Source organism: Bubalus bubalis, chromosome 8, assembly GCF_019923935.1.
Source record: "Bubalus bubalis isolate 160015118507 breed Murrah chromosome 8, NDDB_SH_1, whole genome shotgun sequence".
In the NCBI taxonomy this organism is placed as follows: domain Eukaryota; kingdom Metazoa; phylum Chordata; class Mammalia; order Artiodactyla; family Bovidae; genus Bubalus; species Bubalus bubalis.
The window spans coordinates 117,792,908-117,800,494 of NC_059164.1; the positions used below are offsets into that span (position 1 = coordinate 117,792,908).

Sequence of the window (7,587 nt, forward strand, 5' to 3'; positions counted from 1 at the left end):
GTGCATCCTCTGCTGGACCCCACCGTCACAACTGGTCCATTCCCCAGGCACACGAGGGCTTTGGGAAACAGAAAGGACGGAGTAGGACCCCCCTCATTCTCCCCAGTGTCTGTGTGTGTGTAAGAAAGAAAGAATTTGGGGTTGAGGGAGGAGGAAACCAAGTTTGAATTTAGAAAAATTAGGAAGAATAACTTTCCCTTGGTTATTTCTGGTTCGTTGTTTGATGCTTAGCAGTAGGTTTTGTTTCTTTTAACTGCTCTGTTGAGCTGTATTCTTCCAGAAGCAGACCTTGAGACAGGGACCTCAGAGGGTCAGGTTTGATGGAGGCCTGAGTGCGGTGGGGGTCCTGCCAGGATGATGAGCACCCCGGTGAGGGTATGGGCAGCTGGACGTGCCCAGTGACCCTCCAATCCCATCTGGCTGGGGAAGAAGCCGAGCTGGGCCGAGGGCTGCCCCTGGAGGCACCAACCCTCTAGGCTCCCGCCCACCTCCATGCCAGGGGAGGCCCGAGAGAAAGCCCCATGCTCCAGGATGCCCAGGCACGAGCCACGTTGGGGGCACAAGCAGTCACTGAGAGCAGCGGCTTCTCCTGCCTTCTTTTTCAAACTTTTTGATAGTATCTGAGAATTTTACTCTGATAAAAAGAAATCAAAAGAAAACTATTTCCATTTAGAAAAAATAAGATATGCCTGGTTATTATCACAGTCCCGGGGGTTCTGAGTGGAGAAAACGGTATCTGCATTTAGGCTGGGATCTGCGTCACCTGGAAGGCTGGTCGTGTAGCTAGCGATGGCACTGAGCAGCATTATGCAGCCTGAAAGGGCAGCCTTCCAGGGCTGTGTGTGTATGTGTGTGTGTTTGTGCGTGTTTTTTTTTTTTTTATATCCAAGTTTTACCAGTTTGCTCTAATATAAGCAAAATACAGTGTAACCAGGATAAGTGTGATAGCTGTCTAGAAAGACAAAGAGTTTTAAAAATAGAGCTAAAGGCAGCAGACACCCTTGTTCCCGTGTCAGCAGTCACCGCCAACACGGAGTTAGGCTGGATGGCCTCGTGCAGAATGTTCACGGGAAACATGATACTGCCTGCCCACAAGCCCGCTGTGGCGCCGACCGCAGAGACACTGCTGAACGGCAGTGAGAGGCCGGGGCACTTCCTGGGCCAGTGGCTAAGGCTGTGCACGTCCACCGCAGGGGCCTGGGTTCCATCCCTGCTCTGGGAACTAAGATCCAGCGGCCAAAAAAAAAGATTAATAAAAAAAAAAAAAATAGAAATCTTACATAACTAACAAAATAGGCTTAACTTTTGCCCAGAAGATACAGTGAGCCCACGTCAGAAATGTGTTGTTGTTGTTTATTTGACAAGTCGTGTCCGACTCTTTGCGACCCCGTGTACTGCAGCACGCCAGGACGGCCTCCCTGTCCCTCACCATCTCCCAGGGCTTCCCAAGTTCACGTCCATTGAGTCGGTGATGCCTTCCAAACATCTCATCCTCTGTCGCCCCCTTCTCCTCCGCCCTCAGTCTTTCCCAGCATCAGAGTCTTTTTCAATGAGTCAGCTGTTCGCCTCAGGTGGCCAAAGTACTGGAGTCAGAAATGTAACCTCCCTCCTTCAAGAGCATTTAGGTCATGTGCACTCCACAAGGGAGTAGCACCTCCAGATAATAGAAAAATACACTGAAAATGGGTAGAAGTATAGAAAGAACAGGAAGAGCTAATGAAAATTAACGACACAGCTGAACTCCAGCCAGAAGTGGATGTAACTTTATGTTACTCAAACGCATAAGCGCTGACCAAGGCAGCCCACGCCAGGGAACAAAGGTTTTGTAAGGACTTTGGTAATCCGGAATGAAATTGATAACCACAGTGAAAGCCACGACATTAATAAAAAAGGGATCAATGACACAGACAAATATATTTACAGATCATCGCCTCGACTTGAGGCCTGCAAAGACCCAGATGTATCACTGCCTTCAATTTTATTTATAGATCAATGTCTTAATGTGATGAATAGTTGGCTTGTAAACTAAAACTACTGAAAATCACAAAGTACAGCTACGACTCTTTTCCCTTTGCTTTACTCGTCAGAGATGTCAGCCCAGGTCTACGACCTGGGGGCAGCTCCTCGGTCCTCTGTGAGTGGGTGTCACCTGGTGAGCTTACCCTGCAGCGAACAGAACAAACCACATGCTCTGGCCCGAGGACGAGCTTGGATCAGAGGCCCGCCTTCACTGGGAGACCCTCCCCCGGGGGTCTCCCTGTCCATCTGACCCCCTTGCCCAAGCTCACCTGGCCCCCACTGCTCTTGGCTAAACATGCAGCTGGTAATTAACAAGCATGCATGGGCACTAAGCACTCAGTCCTGTCCCACCCTCTGCGACCCCCTGGACTGTAGCCCGCCAGGCTCCTCTGTCCTTGGGATTCTCCAGGCCAGGATACTAGGGTTGGTGGCCATTCTCTTCTCCAGGGGATCTTCCCAACCCGGGGACCGAACCCACACCACTTAGGTCTCCTGCGTCGGCAGGGGGCTCTCTACCACAGTGCCACCTGGGAAGTCTTTCTCTTAACATGGTGAGAGAAGACTGAGGATGTGAAGGTGCACCTGTCTGGGCCCCAGTAGGATCTGAAGGCGTTTACTCGCTCATTTATTCATTCATTCGTTCACTGCCTGCTTCCTGCCTGGAGTTGAGGCAGCCCTGGAACTGGAAACAGGCCGCAGGAAGTTGAAGAAGCCGGAATCAAGCTGCTGCCTCCGCAGACGCAGAGGAGACCGCAGGATTCCCCTGGGACGGGGGTCCCACGGGAGCAGCAGGCAGGGAGACGGCTCCAGCCATGGCAGACGGACAGGGCACGCGGGAAGCCAGGGAGACCAGGCCCAGGAGCCCTGGCAGAGGGGGCGCGGGGGGGCGGCAGCTGTCGGGGGACCGGAAGGGCTGACGCGGGCTCTCAGGCCGACAGTGGACTGCAGAAGACAAGGTCAGGCCGGGCCCAGGGCAGCGGCTGGGGCGGCAGGCCAGGGTCTGACTGGACCATCTCTATCAGAGTCGGAGGGCTGGCTGCTGGGGAGGAGGCGGGCTGGTGAGGCTGCTGCAGAGGTGCTCGCTGATCTGCCACCTGTCAGGTGGGCCAAGAGGACCCCCCGGGCAGGTCCTCATGAAGGAGGAAACAGACAGAACAGGCTCCACCTTGAAAGCAGGACTCCATCTTGGGCCGGATTGTGGACTTTGAGCTGTACGCCCAGTATCTATGGAAACAACATTCCAGCTGGAAAACCAGACCCGACCCCCCCCCCCCAACCATGGAAGAGCCCCAGGGCTCCTACCTAGACTCTCCGTCCTAAAAGAATACCCTAATTATCTGTGTAACCGGATGGAATCATAAATTCTATTATGCTTATTGGGGTATGACCACAGGCCTATTGATAATTGTCCATTGTTAACTACCTAGGCTTAAGGCATACGAATCCCGGGTTAGCTTGGATTGTATCTTTCTTTTCCTTTGTTCAGACTAGTTTCGGGGAATTTGGGGAGGCGGGTTTGAGCACGTACACTTAGGGTATATATGGTTTTCACAAAAACTGGGCGGGTCCTTGGCTAAGAGGAGACTCTGCCTTGGGCCCGCCGGTGTAATAAACTGCACCCCACTATCTGCATCGTCCTTCTGAGTGAGTTTGTTTCCCAGAACGTGTGGCTACAACACTCACACTCTCTATTTGGAGGAGTTGGCCCAGGTTTCTGGTTGGAAATTGACATTATCTGTTCATTCAAAAAATATATTTATACAATTTCCCTAAGCAGGGATTCCCAGGCGGCGCTAGCGGTGAAGAATCTGTCTGCTCATGCAGGACATTAAGAGATGCGGGTTTGATTCCTGGGTTGGGAAGATCTCTTGGAGTAGGAAAAGGCAACCCACCCACGTGTTCTTGCCTGGAGAGTCCCATGGACAGAGGAGCCTGGAGGGCTACAGACTATGGGGTGGCAGAGAGTCAGACACGGCTGGAGCGACTTAGCACACACACAGCGAGAAAATGTGTAGGGTGATAACTTTGTAAAACACTGAAACACTCCCACACACACACAGGAATATTTGTTGAGGCACTGTTGAATAGTGCCGTATGCATGTTTTTAAAAGGAAACAAATATTCACCATTAGCGGATTGGTTCCGTAAACTATGCCCATAAACCCACTGAGAAGAGTGAGGGACCCAGAACCAGCAGGTCTCCCACGCTCAGTGCTGGGGAGGCGGCCGGGACCCTGGGAAGCTGGTAGATGCAGATTCTGGCCCCGGGGTCTTGGAGGACCCGCCGTGCTGCGCCTCCAACAGGACCCCAGGCAGCGCTGCTGTCTGTGCAGGTTCCTGAGGTGGGAAACCCTGAGCTGCGCCGTCAGGAGCACACGGGCAACTGCACGGCAATGCGCCCTACTTTGGTGAAGAGTGATCGTAACGCCAGTTAACACGTGCGTTGACTCTCTGGAAGGAAGCGAGTTTCTGGGAGGAAGAGCTGGAGGCAGCCCCCCTTTTGCTAGTATTTATTTCTGTGGCCACACCGGGTCTTAGTCGTCTGCACCAGCTCCTAGATGCAGTCTGCGGGTTCTAGCTCCCTGACCAGAGATTTAGCCCGAGCCCCCGGCACTGGGAGCTCGGAGTCTCAGTCACTGGACAGCCAGCGAAGTCCCCGGACTCCCCTTTCTTCATCACACATCTAACCATGATATTTCAGGGTTTTATGGTGAACATGAATTATTTTTCTACCTGAAAAAAAACATTTAAAAATAAGCAATAGGTAAATTAAAACAAACAAAAAAAAGTTTGGGAAGCTGAATGTTCTGGACTGAATGTGTTCCCCCAAATGCGTGTGTGTTAGGGGGAAGATGTTAGGAGGTGGGGTCTTTGGCAGGTGATTAGGTTGTGGGGGTGGGTGCTGATGATGGCGTTAGGGTCCTTATACCCGGGTCCCCAGACGGGCCCATAGCCTCCCCCAAGGTGGGGACAGCGCCTGAGGATGGCCACCAGTGAACCTGGAAGCGAGTCCCCACCAGATAGCAGGTCGGGGCACCCGGACCTCCGACTGCCAGCTCCAGAGGCGCGGGGAGCGGACGTCTGAAGTTTCAGCCGCCATTCATGGTGTTCGGTTGCAGGAGCCCGCACGGACTAAGACACAGAGCAGAAGGTTAGGCTTCAGCTGTGCATCATCTTAACTCTTCATAGATCATCCACGCTATTATTTTAAAGAGCTGTCAGCAGCCAGCAGTTTGTTCCAGGCCAGGGAGCGAGCGTCTGATGCAACAGCCTCCGTCCACCCATCAATTCTGAGTCGCCGCAGGCAGCCCTGCCAGCTGCCCAGCCGTCGCTTTGAAACGCAGCCCCGTCCTGGTCACCCAGCCTCTGCCCACGACTTCACCGGCTCCCCACGCGCCCAGCATCAAGCCGAGGCCACCCGGCCCCCGCGCCCCTCCTCCCCCCGGCCTCGCCCACTCCTCCAGCCCCACCTCTGGCCCGCGCCTGCGCACGCACAGCGCACACACGCCAGCACCGGCCCTACCACACGCTGTGCCTGCGTTGCCCGTGCATCTGTCCGTGTCATCCGTGGGCTCCTTCACGTTTGCAGCCAGATGCCCAGGCCCCCTCGTCCCCCCGGCCAGCCCCTCTCACCAGAACCAGGGGAAAATGTTCCATCCAGCGCCCCAGGCCTGCGGCCCTGTTGAGGCTCTAAGAGGCGCAGCTTCCCCAGGTGTGGGGCAGACAGAATCGCCACAAAGGCCGCCTTCCCCGAGGATCCTGGGCCTGAAAAACACCCCCAAGACCCCACAAGGTCTTCAAAGTCGTGACTTCAGAGCAAGAAAACTCCTGAGCGAAAGCCGGGCCCCTGTCAGAGCAGAGGCGGAGGACGTGGGGGCCGCTGACCCCGAGCCTGGCCGGGTACCAGCCCCTCCCAGAGCACGCCGCGGGAGCGAGTGATGGGATTCAGGTCAGGTCAGGTCAGTTCAGTCGCTCAGTTGTGTCCGATTCTCTGCAACCCCATGGACCGCAGCACATCAGGCTTCCCTGTCCTTCACCAACTCCCGAAGCTTACTCAAACTCATGCCCATGGAGCCGGTGATGCCATCCAACCACCTCATCCTCTGTCGTCCCCTTCTCCTCCCACCTTCAGTCTTTCCCAGCTTCAGGGTCTTTTTGGTTCCTGTTAAAAGGGGTGGGCGCAAGGCTGGCTGGCTCCCTCCCCCAGTCAGCACCAGAGAAATTACTGGAGGACAGGAGAGCCTGGGGAGGGGGACCTGCCCGGGGGCCCCTCCTGCTGCCCCTCACCCCCAGGCCCAGGGTGCCAGCTGGGAGGAGGTCCTCCCCCTCACTTCTCTCCAGGAATTAGGGACACTGGTCTGGGAGGTCTCCGCTCCCGGCCCAGCCTTTGCCGGCCGGGTGAACCCTCGGGACACAAGCCCTCACTGGGGAGGCCTCCGCAGCCACACGCAGGTGACCCAGAGGGACAGGCCAGCAAGGAGGGCCCCGCAGAGCTGCGGGGGGACAGGGTCCGTTTCATTGCGGAACGAGTTACTTCAAAACTCACTGATGTTATGGCAGCCCTGTGGGATGGGGCGCTGATCCGCACTTTGCAGGTCACGCAGCAGCGAGGTCAGGATGGTAACCCCAGCGCTGGCTGGCACTTCCACACGGGTGTCCTCCCATCACCATCCAGCCCTGAGTCCTGCGGGCCCCAGCTCCCGCCTTCCCCGTGCTGTGCTCCTTTCCCGGTACAAACCACCCCCCTTAAAGCAGACATCCACAGGCCCGGTGCTGAGGCTGGAGGCTGGGAATCTAGGTGTGGGCGGGGTGGGCTCCCCCAGCTGCAGGACAGGGCCTGTCCAGGCGGACCTTCCTCCAGCCTCTGCTGTGGCCTGTCCTGGGAGTCCCGGCCCCCTGAGTCCTCATGGCTGCCTCCGACGTCCAGGTGGGTCTCCCCGGTGGGAGCTGGGACTCCAGTCTCCCTCTCTTAGGAACCCTTGTCGTTGGACACAGGGCCTGCCCAGGCCAGCAGGGCCTCCTCACACCCAAGTATCTGTAAAGGCCCTATTTCCACACCAGGTCAGGTCCCTGAATACCAGCAGATGTGAACTCTGGGGGCACCAGTCACGCTGGCGGGCGGCCGTCCATGGCACCATAACGGGGGACCATCACCCCGGCAATCCGAGCAACACCAATGAAGGACAGGGGCGTCTTCATCTGGAGCCTTGAGGTCGGGAGGCCTGAGGCCGGAGCAGTGAGCGCGGGACGGGGCTCCCGCGATCAGCGCGCAGTTCCCACCATGCCACCCTCCCAGGTGCACGCCCCTCCCCAAGGATCCACCCCCCAGAAAGCGCGGAGCCTTCTTTACCATCATCCGTAAGGTTTTCATTTTTAAGTGATACTGTAATTGTGCTCACGAGCCCCTCTTGTGGGCTTGTGGGAGAGCCTGGAGGGACCCATCATTCTAAACAGGCGGGGTTATTATCTGCTTTGTTTTTGGTTTGACCAAATACCTTTGCATCCAAGACCAAATATTTGTTTCTCTTTTTGAATTTTAATTGAATTATTTTATGCCTGTTTTTAGTT

General features: G+C 55.8%; 1 long non-coding RNA gene across 1 annotated transcript; it reads left to right on the top strand.

Annotated features, from left to right (window-relative positions):
- The first annotated feature begins 5,259 nt into the window (after positions 1-5,259).
- Positions 5,260-7,579, top strand: LOC123334863. Its single transcript, XR_006553035.2, has 2 exons — positions 5,260-5,978; positions 7,081-7,579. It is a non-coding gene; the product is annotated as an uncharacterized LOC123334863 (long non-coding RNA).
- The last annotated feature ends 8 nt before the right edge of the window (positions 7,580-7,587 follow it).